The sequence below is a fragment of the Falco punctatus genome, assembly GCF_963210335.1.
Source record: "Falco punctatus genome assembly, chromosome: 1".
Lineage (NCBI taxonomy): Eukaryota > Metazoa > Chordata > Aves > Falconiformes > Falconidae > Falco > Falco punctatus.
The window spans coordinates 12,101,710-12,127,032 of NC_137580.1; the positions used below are offsets into that span (position 1 = coordinate 12,101,710).

The window sequence follows — 25,323 nt, forward strand, 5'->3', positions numbered from 1 at the left end:
GCAGAGGGGGCTAGAGGGGCGGCTTCTGTGAGAAGCTGCTGGAAGCTTCCCCCATGTCTGATGGAGCTGATGCCAGGCAGCTCCAAGATGGAGCCACCACTGGCCAAGGCTGAGCCCGTCAGTGACAGTGGCAGCACCTCTGGGATAATGTATTTAAGAACAAAAAACAGTTATTGTGCAGCCAGAGAGAGGAGTGAGAGCATGTGAGAGCAGCAACTCTGCAGCCCCCCAGGCGGGTGCAGGAGGTGCTTCAGATGCCAGAGCAGAGATTCCCCAGCACCTCTGGTGAGGCAGATCCCCCCCGCATCCCCGGGACCCCAGGCTGGGGCAAGGGGTGCTCGAGGAGGCCGTGACCCGTGGGCAGCCTGCACTACCACAGTAGAAGAACTGCAGCCTGTGGGAAGGATTGGCATTGGACAGGTTCACGGAGAACTGTCTCCCGTGGGAGGGACCCCAGGCTGGAGCAAGGGCAGAGTATGAGAAGCCCTCCCCCTGTGGAGGAAGGAGTAGCAGAGACAGCCTGGGATGCCTATGGACTGACCTTAACCCCCATTCCCCAACCCCCTGTGCTGCTGCAGGGGAGGAGGTAGAGAAAATCTGGAGTAAAACTGAGCCTGGGAAGAAGACAGGGGAGGGGGGAAGGTGTTTTAAGATTTAGGTTTTATTTCTCATTAACCCACTCTGATATGACTGGCAGTAAATTAAACATATTTCCCCAAGTCGAGTCTGTTTTGCCTGTGACGGTAATTGGTGAGTGCTCTGCCCATCCTTACCTCGACCCACGAGCCTTTTGTTATTTTTGTTATTTCTTCTCCCCCCTGCCCGGCTGAGAAGGGCAGCGACAGGGCAGCTCTGGTGGGCACCTGGTGTCCGGCCAGGGTCAGCCCACCACATCTTCCACAGTGAACAAGGATGCAAATGGTTCAGCTTCTCTCCAGAGACTTTGCTCTCCCTGGGAGTTCACTGTATATCCTTGTCATATTCAGACTCAGTGACAATGTTTTCTTCCTCTTGATGTGCTGGAAGAAGGATATTGAACTATTTTTTATTCTCTTAGCTAGTTAGATCTCAGACTCATCTTTGGTCTGCCTAATAATAATTTCAGTAGTAAATCTGTCCGTGTTTATGATACTTCAGGTTTTTTTCATTTGGATATGTTTTTAGCTTTTGGAAGGACACCTTATTCTAATAGCCTCTCTTTGCTGTTTGGAAATGACTGCTTCTTTTTACTTTCTCAGGCATGTCCAGTAAATCCTGTGCATTGGCATCATGCTTCCTCTTTGGTGTCCTTCTGTAGCCTTCATGCCCCCTTTACATATTTAATTGTCTTAGGTGCCACTCTGTTCATTCTTGGTAAACTTTCTCATTTTTACATAGTTCCACATGTTGAAATGAACACAGCGGTGATGAGCATTTTGGGCCCTAGTGCTCCCCAAAGATACTGAATCCATGACTGTTATGTCATTCTTAAAGAGCAGTCTTAATGTGCAGCAAGATATATATGCATCTATGTATATATATACACACATGTATGTGTGTGTATATATGTATTTATTATATATAATTGTGCACATTGAAATATAGGGCAGATGTGGCCAGTAAACTGAAAAGAAAGTGCAAAAGAATTTCTGGTTCTTCCCAGATATAACCAGCCATAAGCAAGGGTTTGTTTGGATCTAATCTTGTTTCTGAGTTTGCCTGAAATACACGCTGATAATAATTAGCATTTACTGCATGTAGCTCTCAAACCCTTCTAAGCATCATTATTCTTCTTTGCAGAGCAATTATGAGCCACAGAACAGTGAAGTGACAAAAGACAGTACCTATGATTCTTCATTTCACTCTGCTACATATATTGGCATCTCCTCTATTTACCAGGAACCACTAACTCTGCAAACTACTGGGGGCATTGCTTTCCAGTCATGCTGTTATAATTATAGTTGATTTTATGTGGTGAACATGCCCAGATGAGGTGTTCACAACCTTATTTTCAGTCTCTTTCCTCTGCATATAACAAATACTTGTGTTGTAACAATATAACATAGCATGATTTTCAGGCAATAGATACCTTAAGGTAACTTACTAGTTTCTTCAGCTTGTTTTGCATTTCATAGCTCAACAGGGCATTCTGATTGAATAAGGCAATACAGCCACAAAGCCATTGTTGTTGGGGCTCTGAGCTCATGGATGTACCCATGATTCATGTGGTACATATTCTAGAAAAATCTGGCCCTACAGACCAAGTAGATGTGGTGCTTACAGACACGGTTTGGTGGTGAACTTGGCAGTCCTGGGTTAATAGTTGGACCCGATGATCTTAAAGGTCTTTCCCAACCTAAATGATTCTATGACTCTATGATAAGAATAGTAGAGCACTATCTTTCCAAAAGTACACAGTCTATAAACAATACCCCATAAAATAGGAAATAACTAATAGCATCAAACCTAAGTGTATAGATTTTCTTTGCCCAGTTCTTGTCCTATGAGATGTACAGTTATTCCTTTTCCGCTTTACCTTTCTGACTCCAGTTTCTTCTAGTCTATGTTACTCATCCAGAACTCAGTAAAAAATAGCCTCAGCTTTGCATGTCTCACTCCCAGGGAGACAACCTGTCAGCACAATAATTTTGCATATTAGTCTGTACCGCTCTAGAGCCTACACCATTTTTTCCACAGTAACTTGCATATTGGTATTTTAAGTTTTAGGTCAGTTCACTGACCACAGTTTAATTTTGGGGGTAGAGTTACTTGCTTCACTAGCCAACCAATTTGTTTTGTTGAGACCTGCAAATGATAGAATATAGGAAGGTAGTACCTTTTCATTACAGGTTTGGTGGGGTTTTTTTGAATCTACATTTCCTTTCTGCAAAAGGGAAACACATGCTGCCTCAGCTAGTATGGCACCAGAAGCTTGATGTTTTTTTCTCTGAATTGACCGCTATCAGCCATTAATTATCAGCTAAAGCAGGGTCACAGGATTTACTTCCTGTAAGAACTATAGAGAAGAAAAAGCTGAACTGCACACTACCCAGTGGGTAATATTTATCAGCCCTTCCAGTACTCTCACACACTAGATGTAGTAATGCTTTGACGGTAAGTCAAGCTCTGTGTTGCATATCATCTTAAGCTGGAATACCCAGAAACTACTCCCTTTAACCCCATCTTACCAGTTTTGTCCCAAGTATAGCTATGCACATTGCCAGCTGGGGGAAGAAAAAAAAAAAAAAAAAGGCTTTCTTTGGTGGGCTTTCTTTAGTGTTTAATAGCAGGCTGCTTCTACAATTTCTATGTCACTGTCACACCATTCAGTTGCTGTACGGATCAGGTACCTTTATGTACATAAGCGCATCTTGTGATCCATGAAAATTAATCGATTTGAATATTGTATTTATGAAAGCATCTAACTTTGTGCAGACAGGAAAAAACTGAGAGCTGAAGAGTATACAGTACCATTCCATAAACAGCAAAGATATTGTATTGACAGAGTTACTTATTCTTCAGCTGTCCACATAATTTTGTTACTAAATGAATATTTCATAAGAATGTATACTAGTTCGATAGACTTATTTATTTGTGGATGGTTCTTTGATGTGATTTTATAGTGGTGACACTAAGAGGCCAAATGCTGGATGAAGAGTTTCCCCATTTTTCTGTCTTGTGACTCAGAAAGAGGACTGTCAGCTCTCCCACATTGCCTGGTACAGTACCTTGATTGGAATTTCACCTCCAAGACACAGTAACAATAGAAGTTTGGTACTCTACCAATATTTAAAATTCCCTTACAGTCATTGCTAATTTACTGATTCTTAGCTCTGCTGAATCAGCATCATGGAAAGCAATGTCTTCCCTTAATCACTGACAGAAAGCAGTGCCTCTGCAAGGGCAGAGTCAACTAAGAACAGGATTAGGGTAGACTGACAGTAGCTGTATCAACTCCTATACAATCGTTTTAAAATTATCTAAAATCACTAACCTTTCACTTTTGGAGCATGGGGTTCAATTCTGTGTTTAGCCATGCATGAAAATGAGTCCAGCAATCTTGGTTTAGCCTCCACAGAATCATTCATGTAATTTGCCATGACTGGCAGATTTTGCTGTGGAGAAAGAGTGAATACAAATTAGAAAATAAAAGTGAGGTTTTGTCAGCTTGAAAAATCAAACATCAATAAATCTGAATGTCAGAATCACAGACAGCAAATCCAGATCTGAAAGCTTGGACCTTTGTGCAACCCTTACACGGACAGAATAAAAAATGGAATAGAAGGCAGGATCTACTGTAAGCACAACGTAGCAATCATCATAGCATTAGTGGAGCAGTCACTGAAACCAATACTGTGAGTAGGATGGTTGCACACCAATGGACTACTCCTGAACTCCACTCCTCAACACTCATGGTGTCTCCTCATCCACAGGAGGGGCTCTCAGAACTGGCCACTCGAGTATAGCAAGCAGCTTTGTGTCTCAGACATGCCCAACATCGTGCGAAGGCCAGTAGCCCTGCTTCACCTGTTGCCAGCAATTCTGGGGTGCCGCTCAGAATAGAAGTTAACAGTCTATTTCTGGACAGCGAGGAAGACTGCAAGTGCCTCTTCTCCATAAAGGAGCACTTTCTGAACAATAAAAAAAATACAAATTAAAACCTATAAATACACATGAAAGAGAAAAAAATAGGAAAAGATAAAAATAAGAGTGAGAGAGAAGTAAAGAATGGCAACCCCTCATCTGCCATAATCCTCTTCTCACTTGCTCTGGGTGACTAACTCAGATCTAAACCCGAGCCTCCCATACGAAATTAACCCAGGTGACAATCACTGAACTGCCTCAGTAAGGGCAGTGGACAGTCTTTTGACTCAGGCTGTACATAAAACTGCTCTGCGGTTAGCTTTTTCTCTTTATGTACAATTTATTTTCCTTCGACAAATACTAAACTTTGCATAATCAGAATTCTTTGAAAGTAACCACACTTTAATGATGCGTCGTCATTTCAAAGTTTAAACGGAACTGAAAAAATACGGTATCTTATCTCTTGTGACCCAAATCAAGACACGTGCCTGATGCAGATGGCTCATACACACTTTCAAGAAGGAAGGATGTCCTTATAATTGTTTACAGAACATCTGCCTCAAAAGGATACGGATTCTGACTGGAGCCCTGTGCATTACTGCAGTATAAATACTGTAAAACCCACCTACACCTTTCACTTATTGCTCTCTCTAAAAAATTAAAAAAAAAAAAGCCAAGGTGAAAAAAAGATAGAGAAGCACAAGAGGTTGGTTGGTTCAACATAAATATTAGCTGCAACTCTTCCTGTAAGATTTAACTGGTTTACTTTAATAAAAGCAGTAGCAGCATGTGTACAGCAGACACTAACAAAGGGGATGCCCAAAGCACCCACCACCTCTGCAGCTCTCCAGATTATAGTCAGCACTCCAGTCATCGTGTTATGTGGGGAACCCTGCAAATGCAACTCCAGCAAATCTAACCATCTTTGTTACTTAGCGAGGAAACTGCTTGTTTCCAACCAAAACCTTGCCCTTGCATGAATTCCTGTCTGATACACAGCGTAATTCAACCTGTTGTATACTAACTTTAATGTACAACAGCTGTCTAGCACAATGGTAGTCTATATTTGAATCTCTAATAAAGATGTTCCGAGCTGTGATTTGTTGTAGAAAACTTTTCAGTTGTAGAAATTTTTTTAGATATTCCTTTCCCTTCTCTTGGATGTGTCTTCTGCATCAAAGACTATACAGTTAGGCTGGTGTTAGTGCTTTTTCCTCTCTGGATCTTTTGACAATGTGGTTTGCTTTTGGGAAGAGACAGTGCCACTAGCTGCAGGAATTAAAAGCCCTGTCATACTCCTGTGTTGTAACATCAAGACAGTCTTTTAGCCCACATCTCATTTCCTCAATACTACTTCAAGAACTATCATTTAACAACAAAAAAACAAGCAAAGCAAAAGAATGACAGCAAAATCTAATTTAACCATCCTTTGGCTAAATCCACCAGGCACATTAGAACCTAATCCACCATAGTCTTATTTAAAAATGGGTGGCTGAAAGGTGCCGTAGGATTTATAAAAAGAAAACAGATTGTCTCAGAGGCTGATGCCAAATAACTCATTGCCTGAGTTATCACTCTTCAATCAAAAAGTATATGAAGAAACTACATAAGTCATTTAGACAGCAATCACCATGGAGTTATGCTGGCCTCTCATGTCAGTGATGAAACAGCCAAATTCCCTGACAGTGGTGAGTTATTCCTTTTATCACTGGCAGAGCTTCCAAAAGAATCATCAAGGCTACAGGCATGGAAAACATGAGGCCTCTCCAAATTACAGTGATAAAAATACAAAGTGTTTTATTACTATACTTTCATCTTCATCATTTAAGTTTTGAAAAAAATTACAACAACATCAGCCACAGTTAGGCAACAATGTGATTACTTTAAACTCAGCGTTTAATTCCTGTAAGGAAGCTTTCTTCCAGACCATGATCTTTGGGATTCTGTTCCTACCTCCCTTTGCCCCCAATCTCTCTCACAACTAAACACCTATCTTTCAGCCCTGACAAAGCTAGTATAAAATACTGGGTGTTTTATTACAAACTGTAATTCAGTCACTTTGGAGGTGGATTTTCTTTCTGTAGTTATAGCAATGACTTAGTATAGGAAGTTGGTAATTTTTTATTACACTTTAACATCGCTAGAGAGGTCACATGCTGTAAGTGAGAGCATAGGTGTTTAGAAGTATTTTTCTGCCTGGCCTGATTGCCTTTAAAAATCCTAAAAAAGGGTAAAAATACATTCATTCTCTTGTATATTTTTAAATACTTGTTTTAAAAACCTAGCACGTACTGAAGAAATGCTAGTTTTGTGGGCCTGATTTCAATTTGAGCAGAATTTCAGTTAATAATGTTGCACACATAAACCCTCTTTTAACAGCCCATAATATTAAACTGAAGACAGGATTGCTAAAGAACTTTGTTATTTTTTCTCCCTATTAAATCAGCGTTACAGACTTTCAGCAGATGTCTTTAATAGACATGGTTATTAAAAAAGTATTACATAAAATAAATTCAGACCATTTCTTCTGTATTACTTACTCCCACCATTAAGAGCAGAATTTCTCCTGTATCTTCAAGTTATTACATTTATGCCTAATGCAAATAAACAAAACCTCATCTCCAGACACTATAAACCTCTGTCAGCATCCATACAATACCTATATTTCGAAAACTGTCACTGCTTTGCATTTACAGTAACTCCCTATTTTTACAGGTCTAAAAGCTAGCCTTAAGAATGTGTTCTAGTAGGTAAGTTTCACACCATAAGCACTTTCATTTTTTTCAAGCTGGGAAAAATCTACCATCTTTTTTTCAAGCTCTTGGGTGACAAAGAGGTTTTGTTGTGTCAGGTATTTTTCTGAGCTTTTATAACTCAAAAAAGAATTTCAGTTTCAGGTTAATTTCTTGCAATGTATCAGCTAATAGATATGTACCTTTGCACTTTTACTGTTTGGGAAATGTTATTAAATATAGTCATTTTTTTCATGGAAAATCCCACCACAGGTGATGTCTCTGGGTCAAACTGCCCATAATACTACATGCCTGAGATAAGTGTATGAAGTCACACGTATGCTCCTGCCATGAAATAAGCCTTGCGATGTGAACATAACAGTTCTTTATCTCCAACAATTAGGCTGTTTATTCACCTAAGTAAATACAAATTTATGAGCTACAGATCTCCTCCATTTCCCTCCCATCTGCACAGGCATATAAACTGGGAGATGTCTGAGTACTCCTGAGTTCCTAGGCCTTGACCAGTCTTGTCTTCCTATTGGAATCAGCTTTCTCCCTCTACAGCCAGATTTCCACAGAAACCTAATGCACGATCAGATGGGAATAGTGGCAAGTTCTTGGTCTGAATAAGTAGGATACAGGAGCTAGGACAACCTTCAGAGAAACATCTGGAGACTCTGGAGTAACTGTACTGAAAGCAGTGAAGTTATTCTTACATATTTATATATCTATATAAATAAATATGTATTTTTAAACCAAGCAGATTATTTGGTCCATTGACAGTACATAATACTCTTTCTTACACATTTATTGTGAGAGAAAGACAGAAACAATGGCATCATAGTTAGGTGGTACTATAGTTAAATGCACCTCCCCATCAGACCGCTAAATGTTCAACTTGTAACTCTACAACTGTCTCAACAAGAGACCTGTCAGGGTAAATGCATTAAACACCAATGCATGCAACAACTTTGAACTAGAAATACCATTGATGCATAGTTTTGTGTATTTCCTTGATGTTGGAATACAAAAAGATGCCTGAAAGCGCATCCAGAAATTCTTAGTATGTTTCCTTAAAGGTCCAAAGACACTTTCATTAGCTTTGAAGAGCATCACAGCTCTACGAATCCAATCTCAAGTGCTACGTGAATTGCTCATGTAATACTGGTGCTTTATTGTCACTGTTTGCTGTGCAAATCTTTACAGAGATATTCACAAAACCTTTAGGGTCATACTTTTTTCCAGCAGCAGGCTCTTTTATAGCCATTGAAAAGAACAGTTTAAGGCAATCATTAAGGGTTGTGGGATGAAACCGGAGCAATTTATTTCATAGAATAGAATATTTCAGTTGGAAGGGACCTATGACAATCAAGTAGTCCAACTGCCCGATCACTTCATGGCTGACCAAAAGTTAAAGCATGTTATTAAGGGCATTGTCCAAATGTTTCTTAAACACTGACAGGCACAGGGCATTGACCACCTCTCTAGGAAGCCTGTATAGACAGACAGAGGTACTTCCACACAAGCACCCTAGCTTTGTGACTGAAGGGTCACCAGCTCAGGGTCATAAATTTAGTCAACTCACTAGATTTTCAGGCTTCAGGAAAAGAGTCTTCATTCAACAGTAATCATTATTTATGTTAAAATTTCAAGCTCTTTAAAAACTGGCAAGGAATTTTAAAGAAAATGAAAGCTATTTTCATTATCCTCCTAATTCTGATCGAGGAAAATCAGTGAGAATTTTTAAGTAAATTAGGAAATAAAAAACCAAAAGCTACCCCAAAGCTCTGATTGCCACTGAGGCATATTCCAATTCACACTATGAATTCTGATATTCCTTCATGGTGTTGAATGAAGAAACCTCATCTTTTAAACAGGAAAGCGCATCTGAGAAGCTGGTCCAAAGCATCCTAGTTTTAATATCCTCTGGTAGTAAAGCAGCCGTAACAACCTTGAGTTGCCCCCCAGACGCAAGACAGCTGTAGCTGCCTAGCTATATGTAGTATCCACAAACAGCCCTGAAGTATGAGATATGAAGCACAGAAATTGTTTGAAAGAACTGCTGATGTGATTAGGCAACACCTGAATTGATCAGACACTTCATGGCATAAGTCATCTGGATGGCCCCAAGAAGTGTCTACATCTGAGAAAGGGAGTAAAAGAAGAAAAAAAACAAACCCAAGTCACAGTTCTGCTGTATCCCCAGGTACAACGCAGCACAGCAGGTAGTCTTGCCCACCTTTACATCTTTTCTCTACTATGCACCTTGGCTGCTTCAGCTGCTACAGACATAAATCACTGTTGCCTGGAGGGGCCAAAATTTATAAGGATGCAACCACAGACCAGGGAGTTGACGACTGTCTCTGACATCTGAGAATAGCTCTGAGTAAGCTGCTGCTTTTCTGTCAAGAGCAGGATCATTTTTTTCCCCTCTAGGTACACACATTTCATAGCAACACATTCTGTTGCTATTTAGGATTCACTGGCCACTTCCATTACAAATGTTCTTTTCCTGAGATTTACAACCAGAGCTTTTGTTACAATGTCCAGTGCCAGACAAAACTTGCCTCATTTTTGGTTTCACTGCAAAACCAGGACTATAGCCACCTTCACAGAAATTTTTGCAATTTTTTTTGGCGAGCTTGAGACAATTACTAGGTGATGTTAGAACAATACATGGCTTAAAGTCAAGAGTCAGCAAAACCTCTTCAACGACAAAGTGATGTGGCTGTTTAAAAACCAAAAATAAGGAAACCTCTGCATTCAAAGCAGAATCAGCATTGAGTGGAGGGCTGAGTCCAATGACTGAAACCAAAGAAAATGTTTGTGTGAACCCCAGTGAGAATCAAAATAGCTGCATTTTGCACTGCTCTATTTATAACTCTATAATTTTAAATGGTAAGGCCAAAAATAGTCATTGCAATATGTCAGCTCAATGTAATTTTTCTTTCCAAGAGACATAAATCAGTCTAAATTTTTTTTTTTTTTAGAGAGTAGTGAAATAAATAATAAATAATTTTCCAGATAATTTTAGAGGGGTTTTTTGTACTGAAGTTTTAGTCCTTTGTGGCAGGAGTTCCTGGCATCTGAATATGGCCTTTCCCTCATCTGCCTTCATTTAGGCTATATGCCTATCAAGGGACTTCCAGAAATATGTAACGATTTAACAAGGCAGCTAGTTCAAGTGGGGGATAATTAGGCTTTCACCCTCCCCTTCCCTCTGTGCCACTGTTTTTACTCTCTCCATCTCCATTGTACCCTTAAAAGCAGCGGATCTGCAGCCAAGCATTGCACACTCCCCACAGCCAGCAACTTCCTCTGAAGCTGCAGCGTGTAATTACAACCAGCTGCGAAGGGCTGCCGAGAGCAGGACAAGCAGCACCGTCCTGCCCAGACAGTAACCCCCAGGCTTCGCTCTGCAGACACCCCAAGGAGGCTCCCATGCTCCTGCATTAAAAGTTAAGAGTGAGCAACAATCTGCCCCCACTTCCCTGTACCAACCGAGATACTAAAAGGACGGGGTACTTCAGGCTCCATCCTGCTTCTCTCCTTCCCCTAAATCCATTTCTTTGAAGGGAAGAAGTTCTTCCATGGCCCCTGCTGCTCTGACAGACCCACGACGGGACCACCAGGCAGGCACACCACTCTTTCCCCCCGACTGACAGCAGGCACTGCACACACCACAGCGAGCTGTGCCATGAGGCTGTGGAACTGACAGTGACAGCAAATGGAGATTAAGACTCTTTTTTTAATTGTACTTGCTAGCTCCTGTGAGCTTCACCTGCAGTGCGGGATTTTAGCCTTTAAAACACAGAACCCTTGCTGCCAGTCGCCAAAGTTCAGGGTAAACCCAAACAGTATCACCTGAGGTGTTTGGGACTCAGGGATATCAGGTATATACAGACGGTGCAAATTGCCAAATGTTTTGCAGTCATTTAGCACCAAGACCACAGAACACATGCACTGATGAACTCTTATCTCTTAAAATTTATAGCTAAAGAAAGCAATACCAGATGCATTGAACATTTTTGCTCAAAACAACACAGAAATCTGTGATGGAGTTGGGAACTACAAAACTTGCATTCTTACCCTTATATCACGTTAGAATTTCAGAATAATAGCATTCAGACAGTCAAACTGTATTATATACAGAACTGCAGACTCAAACTGTATAGATAGGTAGATACAGCTCAAGTGAAAGAATCCTACACCAAATCACCCTGGGTTTTCTCTTACAGGATGCTGACCTTCACACAGGTATCGTAGGAAGCTCTCACGAGGCTGCACAAACAGGAATTTCTGCAAAAGGAGGAGAATACAAAGTGCCCCATAAACCCATGGCATATACAATTAGGGCATCAGTATCGGCAGCATCCACGTGCAATGACTAATAACAGTAAATGAAAGTATCAGAAGGGCCGAAGTGATTTAGGAGCACAGCATGTATTGTCAGAATATATTTTACTCTCTGGGAATTTAAAAATTCAATAAAAAATTCAATAATGGGGTTTGGTGTTTATAAGTCTTTTTTTTTTTTTTCCCTTCCTTCCTTCCTGGGTGGAGGAGCACAGTCAGAACAGTAAATGAAACCATCATTCCAAAGTCGCAATGTTTTTTTGTGCCATAATACATAGCTGTGTAGGAATCCTGTCAGGTTCACCATTTGCACTTTCCTCATGGGTGTAATGCCTTAAACACTCCAGCTTTCACGCCATACTTTTCTTTTGCATTAGCATTGCCTGTACAGCACACGCATCTACCTTTCTTTGCCTCTCATTGCAACACCGGGGGGCATTGCGCCCTCCTCACTTCTCAGGCTATAGTTTTGCATTACATTGGCTTTGGCACTAAAACAGGCTTAAGAAATTGCCCTCTGCTCTTTGCCTTGCCCACTCTGTTTATCCTGATTCATTTCACTGATCCCATTCCAGCTGATCTCATTAACACTAGCAAAAGAGGGAAGCAAAGGGTGGTAAACTCTGGTAAAAAGAGGGATAAATGAGCAATGAGCAGACAGACGAAGAGGAAAGCATGTCCTGGTTTTTGCTGGGATAGATAATTTTCTTCCTGGTAGCTGGTACGGTGCTGTGGTTTTAAATTTAGTATGAGAACAATGTTGATAACACACCGATGTTTTAGTTGTTGCTATGTAGTGCTTACTTTAAGTCAAGCCCTTTTCATCTTCCCATGCTCTGCCAACGAGGAGGGGCACAAGAAGCTGGGAGGGAGCAGAGCCAGGACAGCTGACCCGAATTAGCCAGAGGGATGTTCCATAGCACAGAACATCACGCTCAGTATATAAACTGGGAGAAGTTGGCTGAGAGGCATTGATCGCTGCTGGGGGACTGGCTGGGCATCACTCAGCAGGCAGTGAGCAGGTATATTGTGCATCACTTGTCTGTCTTGGGTTTTATTCCTCTCTTTTTGTTGTCTCCCTTTTCATCATCATTATTATTATTAATCTCAATTATTAAACTGTTCTTATCTCAGCCCATGGGGTTTACCTTTTTTCCAGTTTTCCTCCCCATCCCACTGGGGGGTGAGCAAGTGGCTGTGTGGTACTTACATGCCAGCTCAGGTTAAGCCACAATGAAGTGGTAAACATTAAACCATCTTTGATGTGGGAGAACATACAAGGAAAAAGTGTTCTCAAAGAGCTTGGTTATTGGTAAATCAACTTTATTCCTTTGAATGCTTCTCTCTGTTACACATACTCCACTTTGCATGATTCAAAGTGGCAACCAGAACACTTGGAGTGGGACCTCAGAGCCTTCACAGACTGCGTAAGTTTCACTTTAAGCTAAGGCAACTGGGAAAGGAAAGCAGAATGGGGGCATAAGAAATGCACAGGGCAGCAGAGCACAAGGACAGGAAGGGTGCCTATAGCTTCCTGTAACAAAGGGGAAAAAAATACTAATACAAACCCAAGTGCCTGAGTTCCACAAAGAAACATCCCCAGAAGAGACCTGGAGGAAGACGTGGTCTGCCCAGCACAAGAGCCCAGTCCTGACCGCTGTCAGGGTGCTTGTAATTTATGGAAGTCGCACAGGTAGCACAGGGAAAAGCACACACATGAACTACGAAACTTTAGTAGCGTTTTGCACTCATGGTGACCTGGTGTCAATGATGAGTAAGCAAAGTGGTGAAGTAGCAGGAGAGGCTATATAGGCACAAACATATACCGCTGGAGTGCCTACTTTGTTGTTCTGCCTTTTCAATTTCTGATAACCTTCTGAAATTTAATTCCTTATTCTTCTTCTTTAAGATCAATCCAAATTCCTATTTTTCTACCTTCAAGGATGGGCTCACACACCTCACATAAAATCCTAATCTTGACTATTCATTCTGAATGTTTCCTTGAGCAAGAGCAAGCCCAGATGACCACCTCATTTTGGGTGATTTGCAGCTCCCAGTGACCTGGCTACAGGATTTGCTAAAGGAAAAATCTTAGACTCCTAACTATGAACAAGCTTAATACCCAAACAAAAATGTTTAGGTTTTCATACACCTAACATTACAAAGCACTAACAATTCAGCATGCAAACTCAGAAGACGCTGTCATACAATTACCACCCTGTTGGTACCACTTTCCAATCAAACCACAGAATAGCTGAGGCCAGGAGATACCTCTGGAGATTATCCACTCCAAGCCCCATGCTCCATGTGGGTGGCTCAGAGGTGTGTTCTGTTGGGGTCTGAATATCTCTGAAGATGGAGACTCCACAACTTTGCTGGGCAACCTCTGCTTGGTCACCCTCACAGTGAAAAAGCCTTATTTTAGGTTTAAATTGAACTTGTATTTCAGTCTGAGCCCACTGCCTCTCATCCTGTCACTGGATGCTACTGACAAGTCTGGCTCCATCTTTACATCCTTCCATCAGATATTTAGGTAATTTTTGTAGGAGAAACCATATCATAGGAAAAGGTTGACAAACACAAGCCTAAGCCACAAAAGGTCATCACTTCAGTCTTGACACATAAAAATATGCTCCACTGCTATTTTGCTATCAATATAATTAAAGCTGCAAATTCATCATCTACCCTTTTCAGCAAGGATTCTGTTCATCTGCTTTACTTGTGTGTATTCTCTATGTTCCTCTGCCTGCTCAGTAATCCCTGGGATGATTTGATAGCAACTAAGTTATTTTATGCTTACAGATATACCAGCACAGTTCCAGTTAAAAAAATCTGCTGATTTATTTGTGTGTGAAACAAGAGGACAATCCTGACTAAAGGCAAGCTACAAAACTCTGCCCAGTTAGCAACCTATCCGTCAGCAAACTATCTTTTCAGCACTTGGTGAAAACAACAAAATCCTTTAATGTTGTGGGGGGTTTTTTTTGTTTTTTTTTTTTTTTTTTTTTTTTTTAAAGTGTGATACAAATCAGGGAGTTTCTCATTTTTAGCAAAGAAACAAAAGGTAAATTTCTGTTGAGGTTTATACATGTACCAGCAAGTCTTTCCAGACAGTCTAGGAAAAATTGTCAACAGTGTTGTCAGACTTCAGAAAAATAATGAGTATCTTATTTCAACGAATGCAATTCGATCACTAAATCCAACCTTCATGAAAGAGAAATGCAGTTGTAGGTTTGGGGCCTCTTACACCTTCCCCCAAAAAGCTGACAGTTAAAAGCTTGTAAAAGCTGATGGAGCTTTAAAATCAAAAGCTTACAAATTTCAAAACACCCCTGATCTGCAATATCCTAACATTCCCTTCCCCCAAGTCATCTCTGGATAAAGTGTCCCAGTGGTGAACGTGCTTGAAAGCATGATTTTCTTTGTTACATTCAAGTTCTATAGAACTGTTCACTATACATTCACTGAAAATTTGGTCTTGGCTAACTATTTTCCTCTGCTAGGTTTTGCTCTTAGCAAAGTAAAACAACTATTGCAGTTTTGGCACAGCAGAGTAGGAAATTTTGGTGGTTTTTTTTTTTTTTTTTTTTTTTTTTTACACTCCTTTTGCATCACGAGCAGCTATTAACTTGCCCTGAAATCAGAATGTACCCGTGGGGTGTGGGAGACAGCTTCTGGCTACATTTGCAAGCCTGGTAATTAGAGATAATCTTTTATTTTTATCTGTACATTTTTGAAAGCTAGTAACTGTAGTGCCCAAAACCTGCGTTTTTACCATTTTCCTTCAGAGAAAAACTGCGATTTCAGGTACGCTGATCATGAAAAAGTCACTCTCAAGAAAGTGGACATAAGATGGCAGTGCAATGAATAGCAAAAAATCCTTATTAGCCTACAGGCCAAAGCAGAGGTGGTATAAGACTGTAAAGATGCAGACTAGGCATGGATAGCTGTTCTGATTAAGCATTAAGAAAGAACACAGCTTGTTAGAGCTGTCAGTATCACAGAGTGACTGGAATTACTTAGAATGGTTCAAGGTAATAAATCTTCAGCAAATTACTGTACTTAAGAAAGGAGAAATTTAGAAATTTTTTTCTGAGATTTGACCTAACAGTGAAGTACAGAAGGTTATGGAATATTTGCCCGAAGGAAGAGAAACAAGGCTTATCCCTGGCAAGTTTTGAAACCACACCAGAAAAAGCACTGAAGTACCTGGTACACAATAATCCTACACCAGGAAGGAGAAAGGCTAGATGATCTAAAAGGGCTTTTCCATCTCCGCTTTCTGTGATTCAGTGGTAATTCCACTGGTCAGTTCTATCTTCAAATACAAAAAATCTAACATCAACTGTAAGCATCCCCTGTTGAATGCAAATGCTGTAGAGTAACTTACCTCTTCACCCCAGTACAGAATGCAAATGCTCTTCAGAAATGAAAACAGATCCCATGTTCTAAGCTACTTTTATTGGAATATGCCTACATTATGGTTAGAAGAAAACACAATAAAAATGTGAACACTCACTGTGCTTGTACTTACAGCAGTGATCAGGCGTGAACGACCTGGACACTCACAATAACATTTCTAAATGTTGAATGGAAATTGTACAAATACTGTTTAATTGAGGTAGATTCTGTAGGTACTGATATAATGTTGCTCAGCATGAGTAAGAGCGATAGAATGAGAATCTGTGAACTTTCAAAGGTAGGCTTATACCTTTCTTACTTGCCTTTTTTTTTTTTTTTTTTTTGAGCTGATGCTGAAGAAATAAAGAAAAAAAAGAAGTGGTATATTTTACATAGACTCCTCTGAAAATCTTAGTCTTTTCACCTAAAATAACCACTACCTAGTCTTGATCTCAGGTTTGGAAAGAACTGCAGTTATCTGCTCTTCTGAAATCCAGAGACACATGCTGTTCTTTGAAAGCTCTTGTTCTATCACAGTTGATCACAGGTGAGTAGCAAGGATTGGGCTGGCAGTCCCTCTAAACTTCATGGAACAGCTGAATTACATAAATGGTACTAAAAGTGAGTAAGGGTTGTAGGACTGGATGATGTATTAACAAAAAAGCATGCACAGAACGCATCAGCATTACCACGTCAGTTCGTATGAGAAGTGTGCTTCTGAAGAAATTTCTCCTGATCGTTCCATCCTGTCTGGTTCATGCCGCTGAGCTGAGCGGTGTGAAGCTGGATTACTCTTAATGAAGCTAAACTGGAAGATGTGTTGCAGCCATTACTGGCCATTCAGTCCAGTGCTCCAGACCTGAGCTAGTACGAAGTATCCTGAAAGGCATACAGCACGGTCCTCAGCACCAGCTGGAGTCACTGTACAGATCCACTCCGGCTGCATCACGCTACTTGCTAGGCAGGTGCAGCCATAGCCCCTCCAACAGCCCCCTCCCCAAACCCGACACTAACGAGCCTGTCGGGAAGGTGACGGAGAACCCGGAGCAATACCACGCGCGTCAGAAGCGCGGCTCATCAGCGACTTCCACCTCCTTCCTCAATCGGGTTCTCTCGATCATCCCAGCACTGCATTAACTCGGGCCGAAATCCTGCGGGGCGGCTTTGCAGCCCGCACGCCGTTCGCGGTGCCTCGGGGAAGGGAAGGGAAGGCGGCCGCTCCAGCCGTTCCGCCCCGCCATCCCCGGCCACGCCGCCCCCGCCGCGGCACCGCGACCCGCCCCGGTTCCCCCCCGGCGCCCCAGCCGGCTCCGCGCTCCCTGACGCCGCCGACCGCGGGGGGCTCCCCGGAGGGACCGGCCGGGCGCCCCGGGCCGAGCCCTGCGGTCAGGGCCCTCAGCCCCGCGGCACCGGCCGCCGGAGCTCCCGCCTCGCCCGCTGGGGGGTGCGCCCCGGGCCCGCGGCGTGCCCTGCGGGGGGCGCGGCTCCGCCGGGCGCTGCAGCCCCCGCAAGAAACAAGGCTGAGGCGGCGGCCGCCCGCACAGGGCCGTGTCTCGCCCGGGGAGCGGGACCGGCGGGGTGCGCCCGGCACCGGGCGCTGCCTGCCCGGCTGGCGCCGAAAGCGGGCCGGTGTGTCGTTTAACCCAGCGCCGGGACTCGTAAGAACGGTGCCCGTCCGGGTGTGTCGGTATGTCGCATCCCGGCTAGGGGAAGCCGTGCGCTCACGCCTGGATCGGTGAACTGCTGCGCGGCCGCGGCCGCTCTTGGCTTCCTACCGCAAAGCTGCGGGGACACCAGGACAGGGAGCAGCGCCCGGCCACGGCCCCTGCCGCAGACTGTACTTTGCAGGGCTGGTCCGGGCCTGGCAGCACCGGCATCTCCCCGGCAACCCCCCCAGCCTCCTGCAGCTGCAGCAAACCGCCCCCGCGGAAAGCCGAGGGGCAAGACGGAGCGAAATGCACCAGGAGTAGCTCGCCTTGGAGCTGAACTTTACCAAAAATGTTTTTTTTTTGGAAAAAACAAACCTTTTTTTGGGGTAAGAGAACAAATGTAAATGATGGAGATAAACAGGTGTTGCATTTTACCCGGTTTTCTATTTATCCCCTGCCAGATGCTGCAGGTTGGCCTTCTGCTTTGCAGCCACGCCAGTGGAGGAAAACAGAGGTCAAACACACAACACTGCCGGACAGGACCCTGACAACCACAGCACTCGTCACATGGAAGGAGACTGAAACATCTTGGCTCACAGGGCCTAGCAAAAGAAAGGGGACAGGGCTGCTCTTTGCACGGGTATCCACCACAGAAAATGTTCAGCCCTGAGAACAAGTGAAAACGGTGGAACTGGGCATCAGCACAAATATCTGAGCCACCCTCAGGTGGTGACGGAGGTCCTGCAGTGATCATCCAATCAACACACCCTAGGCAAGAGGGAGAGCTCACATCTAAAGAATTTATAAAAGCAGCTGCTTCATGGACTTGGCAGTGTTAGATTTATGGTTGGACTTGCTGATATTAAGGGTCTTTTCCAACCTCAATGATGCTGTGAGTCTGTGGTGATGCCTGCAGTAGTAACGGCTTGGGTGGCCTCTCAGTTTTACGTATCCGTTACCTCCTTACATCCAGTCTAGAAAGAATGAGGCAGCACAATTCTGAAACAGCAAACAAAATGTCTTTTGAGCGCTCTCCACTCTGAAGAGGCACAATGCACAAATAAGAAGATGAGGAGAGCCCCTACCTACACGTATGACAAAGGCAGGGTGGGCACACAGAGACCAGGCTGGGCCTGAGTGGTCGGGTGGCCTTTCTGCAGAAAAACAGACCTCCGACACGGGACATGCAGTATGTATCAGCAGTGTCAATTCTGTGGGAGAAAAGGCAAACGTCGTATCCGATGTGTAAGCAGCAACTGCTCTGTGAGACGAGTGAAGTAACCCTCCTGCCTTACTCAGTACTATTAAGGCATCACCCATGACGGCAGTGCCTTGTTTTTGGCACCGCATTACAAGAATCATGTTGATAACTGGAGAGAGCAGCAAAGAGCAATGAGTGATTAGAAAACACGACCTACAATGAAAGATCAAAAGACCTGCAATTGTTTAATATCCAGACTGGAAGACTGAGGAGGATTATGGTTTTCAAAAGAAAGGAGCAATTTGTTCTCCATGCCCATCATGAACAAGAAGTAATAGATTCAAATTTCAGCAAACTTTTTCAGTGATAAGCACAGTGAGATGCTGGAACATATTGCCTGGAGAGGTTGTGGTATATTTGTCACTAGAGAACAAGTTAAGCAAACATATTTCCAGACTGACATATGCAGAGTGGAACTCCTAACGGGGATGTAGTTTACGACTGCCAGAGACCCCTTCCATTTTTTGCTGTTACTTTATGAGAGAAAAAAATGCCCCCCCCCCCCTTTTTTTTTTTGCTTTAAACACAATTATGATTCAATAAAGAGGGATACTATTTCCATTTCTTTTTACTGACTTACTGCATGAATTGAGAAACCGCAAGTATTTCTGTATCTCAGCTCCCCATCAATAAAACGGAGGTAGTAATACACAATTTATGAGAGTACTGCGAGTCTGTAATGCATTATTGTAACCTTGTGGATGCTGGGAAAGAAGGCGGTATACAAATGTAAAATATTTCCAGACCCTCAGTTTCTTTTTCATACTTGGAATGCTTTAAATACTGTGATTTGTTTTCCTTGCTTCTCCAAGAGTTTATAGGCTAAGTACACTGTGATCTCTACCAGTAACAGCAGTGCAGCTCTTCCCGAAGAGGAACAAAACAGAGTTCAACACTGAAGCTGAGAAATGCCTCTAGGTTAAAAAAAAAGAATCACAAACCCTAACCCATTACATTTCATACTACTACAAGTTTCTTTTATCATGTAAATTTCACCAGAAGAAACTTCTGATTCAGAAACAGTGATCTTTTCTGCTCATATGCTGAAAGGCCTCCTGGAAAAAATCTACCTCCCCAAAACAATTGGTGAACGTGAACAGCCAACACTAGCAGTGGATGTTTAGAAGACCCGTCCAACTAAAGCAGAGCTGAAGTATCTCATTATTAGTTCCCTTCCAAGATGCAACAATGGCTTATATTCACTAGAACTTTAGAATATTATTTGTTGTTAATAAGGTTTATATATTACAAAAAATCACGTGAATATGGCATACTGTATAATCCAGAGCGATAACTGCAGTTCAGATCCACTAAAAATGTTGATCCCAAATTAAAATCATTTTAAAAAGCCTTATTCAGACACCCCTTTCTAATCCTCTTATAAACAAAGACTTCCTTTCTGCAGATTTCTGCAACAATATCCAAAATAAACCCTGCCCCCTCTTGCCATGCCAGGATCCTGCTCTCCTGTCAGCCAGGCAGCCGTTCCTCTCAGTAACCGATACAGACTCCCAGAGCCCAGTTTCTCTGTGGTACCAGGATGGTGGCTGTGACAGCGCAGTGCCTGCCGGTGTCCAGGACAGAAACTGTGCACGGGGAAAGCAAGAAGGACAGTGCTGGAGATGGAAATACGGCTATGGTACACATCAGTGCAAGGCCTACCAAAAACATTGGAAAGCCCTCCTTGATCCTCGGCAGGAACATTATCCTCATTCCTGTTGTCTGCTCTCTAAGATGACATTTTCAAGTCCAGTGCTGACATACATGTTTCCAAGCACACGTATATATGTATCAGTTTAGCAAGAGACTGGGCTTATTTACACGTAACTTGTTCCTCGTGTGCATCTACATTTAAATGTTTAATAACACAATCCTGGAAAAGTAATTTGAAAAATAATTTCCTTTTAGCATACCAGCTGATGAGATGATTAAGTCACTAATACTTTGTAAGTTCTCCAGCTCCCAAGAGACCTCTTGCATTTTGTATTACTTGTAGAAGTGCAAAATCCCTAATTCCTACCTAGCTTAAGTCAAAACCCATTGCAATCAACTCGCTCTCTTAAGAAAAAAATATTACAAAGATATCACAACAGACCTGCTGCTACATTCCATTGCTCTTTTTTTTTTTTTACAGCACTGCTTTTAAACTGATTACTTCTCATTTATTGAAACTGAAGACAAGTATTACAAACTACATTTAAAAGCATATTTGTATTATTTTAACAACTAGAGTTCTATACAGGAGTTGGATTACTTTGCTCTATACCATTTGAAGATGCAAAGAAAAGTTTTGCTAAGATACGATCAGCAATCAAATGCTTATACCACATAGGAAGTCAAGGAAAGTCAGACACTTAACCCTCACCTGTGCTTATCAAAAGCCTCCTCTGCAAGATGTATCATATATGGCTTTTGCTATTAAAAAAAAATAAATTAAATCACCGTGATGAGCAGAAGTTGAGAAAAAAGAGATGATCTTATTAACAGGGTTGCTCAATATTTGGTACTATACATTATTTTGAACCTTTATTTTATGCAACTCTCTTAAGATTTCAAGTGATAGCACTACAACTGCCATCTCTCTTCTGTAGCTGGGGAAATCCTTCAACATCCCTCAAAACCTTTTAGTGGGAAAATAAAAAAAAAAAAAAAGGAGAGTTGGTTCTCCTTGACTTCTGTCAACTTTCTGTTCTGTAATATTCTTTTTGTGTGCAAAGCCATCTACATCAACAGTTCTTCACTCGTCACTGTCAAGAGATTGTGATACTTTCTGGCTAGCTGACACTACGTACCAGTACAATTCAATGATAAAGCAAATTTCTAAGTTCTATCAAAACCAGTAAGTTGTACCTAGTCAAAGCCATCAAATTACAAACATACAAACTGGTGTTAGGCAACATATTTTCTTGAATCAGCTACAGAGAGGTCAAGAGTAAGGCAAGTTTTGAAGACTGCAGTTTTGAAGAAGGACCTTGTTTGTGGGTAGAGTCAATCTGAAAACTGAAGTAGGGAAGGAAACAAACATGTACTATTCTGACAAATAGTGCAGGAGTATGAATCACGGAGGGAAGTAAAAGATGAGAAAGGAACTGATTCATTAAGGTAACTGCAGTAGCCAAAGAAAGAGTGGACCTGCAAACCAGAGAGCATCATAGTTTAGGCAGGATATTAGAGTATCTACGAGAACTAGTCTGATGTACTAGGACCATGAACTGATGGAAGGGGAGGGAGGAACCAAAATTGTACCAAATATCTAAAGAAAAGACATGGCATCCAAAAGCAGTAGGTATTAGGAAGCGGTCAAAGAGTGAGTATAGAATCAGTCACTGCGAAAAAGGCCAGAGAAGCGAGGGGTCAGGAAGATGGGAACTAGTATTGAGAGGTCAAGGACTGGAACAGGGAGCCTGAAGGGATTAAATAAGGAAGAGAAAATGAATAGGTGAAGAAAGCAGCATGGAATGAGGGCAGAGAAAAAAAGGATGACTAGGAGAAGGACAGTCTGGAGGAGGCAGAGTATAAAGGGTCATAGTTGTCCTTCTGACAGAAGCTATCGTTGCAAAGCCTGGAACAGCCCCTGCCATGCCCGAATCCCAGCTGTGGAACCCACTGCCAAAGGCCTTTTGCAGTGTATGTGGAAAACACGCACCAAAGCAAATTCAAGTTTTTGCAAAAGATCTGAAGTTACAGAAGTGCAGAAGATCTGTACAGATGCCAGTATGTTTATGCTATATGCCAAATACAAAATAGCATCTCCCAAAGACCACGGCAAGTTTTGCCAAGCTATGCACTCAAATATTAGCAAATGCCAGAACTACCCTTACCATGCAGCCTTTCTCGTGTACGTGTTACAACACTAATTACATGATCATGTGCTACTTTTCCCACAATGTCCTTACTTAAATAGAGCAGCTCTGGTGACAGCACAAAAAGCTATTCTCCATCTCATTTCTGCTTCATTTGTTGCTGGAGATGGAAAACAGTAAGTGAAGCAGAGACTTCCAGAAAGAGAAAGGAGTATGTCACAGTTAAGACACCTGAAGAATACCTTGGTATACTACTTCTATTCCTGCCCCAAGTTTTCCATGTAATTCTAGTTCCAGTGATCAACTCTGCAGACATACTCTGTATTCACAGTTTTGGTTTAGCCAGTGGAACTTGTGCATTCAACTTACTGACGTGCTATATATTAACTACTCCAAAAACTCAGAACTTATGTGCATTAAATGAGATGCTTGTAATTAATGCATACTCCTAGTACCTTCACATCTGATTTTGTCCTCCACAAAGCAGTATCAAGGCTTCCTTTTGTTCACACATGGGAACTGTGCACAGCAACTGTCCTTGACAAGCAACCTCCTTAATAGTCTCTAATATAAATTCCTATGCTTATGAAACACTCAGACATGTTATGGATGCACACCTATAAGGAAGGCCTCAGGCCACACACTGAACAAATATGCAAGACATTACCCCCCCCCCAAAAAAAAAAAATAAAATTCAGTAAGTCTTTACAGCAAAAGCAGCATGTGGCTGTTAACGCAAATAAGCACCTCCATAACCCTGCTAGAGAGGTTAAGCAGTCATGGAAATGTGGCAGAGGTTTCAGTGCTAGATTGTAAAAAATCCTCTAGGGAGGCTGGGCACATATTTAGGTCATGCTACAACAAAACTGGAACCTTTACACCACTGACTATGTTACCTGTACATTCTAAGTTATAGACTTGTATTTTGATGCACAGACTTATCTAACACTGTCCATGCTAGACACCAAGACAGACAAATGGGAAAAAAATGGGAACCCCCCCCCCCCAAACCAACAGGATACAATGATAATTCAAACGGTACATCACAACGAACATTAAGTAGGTTAAATAAGGTGTTAATTATGACACTCCTTGATTTTGAATACCTGACTTTGCAGTCATAATAGTGTTATTCCAAAATAGTTGTGTGTGGATAGATTATGGACAGATACAGACATAAAATTATTCTCATAAATGAGTGTCAAGAGAAACAGTATGTTCAATGCAGTGATTTTAAAGAATATTTTAAAACAATAAATTAGTTCGTGTCCTTACATCGTTATATTTTATTATGAAAAAAACTTTTATTTTGAACAACTGTTGGGTTTATTAATGCTATTTAATAGTATTCATCATTCTCAAAGCTGACAATTATTCCAAAGCAACTGATTATTTTATTTGTCAGCTACACATATTAGGGCAACAACAGCCTCCTTGAAACAGGTTCTTAATCCTCATTAAGTTGAAGAGCTGTCAGTAAATATCATGCGAAAGACAAGGGTATTGATATTAGAATATGTAACAGAGGTTCAAATCCTGTTGTCCCAAACTTGGTTACAAGAGAAGATATTCTGTCCAGTTAGTGAAAGGTGAAGACATCTGGAAGCACAAGGATGTAATGATACAAGCACACTTAAAAAATAACAGGGCCCACATGTTAAGTGGGACTGTGGGATTTCAGCCAAGATACACGTGTGTCAATCCCGATTCAACTAAACTCCTCTTTTAGAATTCTGTCTGTGCTTATGTGGCTGCAAACATTCAGATCCAACGAAGTTAAAAAGAACTGATGGAAGCTACAGGATTTCTAATGAACTAACAGAAGCTGTTGTTCCAATAGACCAAGATGTCATAATTTAAGAAAATTAACGCTGTCTTTTCATCTACTTGCTAAAACGTCCGTGGTGGTGTAAGTGATATTATTTATAGCACGCTCTGAATAGCTTCTTTTCAAGTTTGGATACAGTTTTTTGGATAAAATACATTAGAACAACTGCAGAGAAGCTAACAAAAAGTCTACCCAGCCCAGTACACTGTATCTCCAGCAGCAACCAATAGACTATGCACAGGAAGAGTATCACTATATAATTGCCATGTTCGTAAAGTGTTTGTATCTCAGGGACTTCCTTGCTCCAGAGTTAGAAGCTTAATAGGTCTGTCTTCTGTGCTTTGAAAATGCACCCAGTCACTTTTATGGGAACACTAACCTTCCTGTCATACTTTCCAAAGAATACAGCATGATAACGCAAAATAAACTGTGCATAGTTTCATGCCAAGTTTCAAGATTAGCTGTGATGCAGAACAGATGAACTTTTGAAGTAGCATTAGATAAGCTGTTTAATTAAGTGAGTTCAGATTTCTTAGGAAAGCTACCGGGGTTGTTTAAAAGAGTAAAGAACTCTGCAATAGTAGTAGTAGACATGCACAGTGTCAAGTCAACACCAGAATTAGAAGGAAAGGTGAAAAAGAACCTCTCTCTTATGATAACAGAAAAGTCCATCCAGAATTAGTAAATCATGATTCATTTCAGCAAATGACAGAAAGGTCAATAACTT

At 41.7% G+C, this 25,323-nt stretch overlaps 1 protein-coding gene across 4 annotated transcripts in view; it reads right to left on the reverse strand.

Moving 5' to 3' along the window:
• MAML3 (mastermind like transcriptional coactivator 3) overlaps window positions 1–25,323 on the reverse strand; it is a 326,795-nt gene that overhangs the window by 263,101 nt on the left and 38,371 nt on the right. For 2 of the 4 annotated variants that reach the window (XM_080402717.1, XM_080402718.1), the window contains exon 2: window positions 774–4,094. The gene's annotated coding sequence lies outside the window, so the exon portion shown is untranslated. Of the gene's footprint in view, window positions 1–773; window positions 17,698–25,323 lie in introns of those variants that run through there. The other 2 variants (XM_080402719.1, XM_080402720.1) reach the window with 2 other exon arrangements.